This window comes from Cryptotermes secundus, unplaced genomic scaffold, assembly GCF_002891405.2.
Source record: "Cryptotermes secundus unplaced genomic scaffold, Csec_1.0 scaffold1592, whole genome shotgun sequence".
Taxonomy (NCBI): domain Eukaryota; kingdom Metazoa; phylum Arthropoda; class Insecta; order Blattodea; family Kalotermitidae; genus Cryptotermes; species Cryptotermes secundus.
The window spans coordinates 39,450-41,334 of NW_019721781.1; positions in this window are offsets into that span (position 1 = coordinate 39,450).

Consider the following 1,885-nt stretch of genomic DNA (forward strand, 5'->3'; position numbering starts at 1 on the left):
CACACACACACACACACACCCCCATACTTTCACAGTTCATTATATTTGTTAATTTATTATTTTGGAAACATGAGCATGTTTCAGATCATGAGGTTTGTAAGACAAAGACAAAAACAACTCCGTACAGTGTGACTATTTAAGTTTTACCACTTGAAAACAGCACCCTTACATGTTTCGATCCTTACGGATCATCTTCAGAGGGAACATCAATACTTATTTGGAAACCAGTATCACAGTAGGTGTTCTGAGTGCTAAATTACATACGCATACATACACAATGCCTGGAATACACAATATACACAATATTCAACTTTTCACAATCACAGCAGCCTTCCTGGTATTAAAACTTTGTTGTTTAAGTCAAAATTTTATAAACCATGCAGGTTCGTGTCACTTCTATCGTCTTTCTTGGAGAGGGCTGAACTTGTGCCGCCTGTCTATCTTGTGAAGGAGATTCTTAGTATCATCCGTGTTTGTTCGTGGCTTGCTGGACGGAGTTATTTTTCTTTGTAATTGTTAGTGCGACGGACCAGAATGAACTTACTTGCGTACTTACTTACTTACTCATGGAGCTGAGCCCTTCTTGAGGAGAGCCAATTCTGCAGCTACTGAAGAATTTCCCAGCATTTTATGGAACCCGAAGGTTCATCACCATGTTCACAAGAGCCCTCCACTGGTCCCTATCCTGAGCCAGATCTATCCAATCCATACCATCCCATCCTATCTCTCTAAGATCGATTCTAATATTGTTCACCCACCTACGCCTTGCTCTTCCCTTCTGGCTTTCCCATCAATATCCTATATGCATTCCTTGTCTCCCCCATTCGTGCTACATGACCTGCCCACCTCATCCTCCTTGACTTTATCATTCTAATTATACTTGGAGAAGAGTACAAGTTATGAAGCTCCTCATTTTGCAGTTTTCTCCAACCTCCTGTCTGAAAGACAAAATCGATGAGCTTACAATGAACAGTAAGAACAAGAACATTAGAGACCTGTATAGAGGAATAAATGACTTTAAGAAGGGTTATCAGCCAAGCAGTAACTTAGTGAAGGATGAGAATGGTGATCTGCTTGCAGATTCCCACAACATTTTGAATAGGTGGAGGAACTACTTCTCTCAGTTCTTGAATGTACATAGGGTCAGTGCTGTTAGGCAGACAGAAATCCACACAGCTGAGCTGTTAATACATGATCCTAGCCATTTGAGGTTGAAAATGTTGTTGCAAAATTGAAACGGTATAAATTGCCAGGTAGTGATCAATTTCTGGCAGTACTTATTCAAGCAGGAGGCGAAATATTACGTTCTAAGATCCACAGTCTAATTACTTCTATTTGGCATGAGGAAACATTGCCTGATCAGTGGAAGGAGTCTATTATTGTACCAATGCACAAGTAGGGTGATAAAACTGAGTGTAGTAATTATCGGGGGATATCACTGCTATCAACTTCATATAAAATTTTGTCCAATATTCTTCTTTCAAGGTTAAGTCCATATATAGATGAAATTATCGGGGATCATCAGTGTGGGTTTCGACATAACAGATCAACTACAGATCAGATCTTTTGCATTCCTCAGATATTGGAGAAAAAATGGGAGTACAGTGAGAGAGTACATCAGCTATTCATAGACTTAAAAAAAGCCTATGATTTATTTAGGAGGGAAGTATTGTACAATATTCTAATAGAAACTAGTTGGGTTGATTAAAATGTGTTTAAACGAAACATATAGTAAAGTCCATGTAGATAAACATTTGTCTGATAAATTTCCTATCCAGAATGGTCTAAAACAAGGAGATGCTTTATCGCTACTCCTTTTCAACTTTGCCTTAGAATATGCAATTAGGAAGGTCCAGGGAAACCGGGTGGGACTGAAATTAAATGG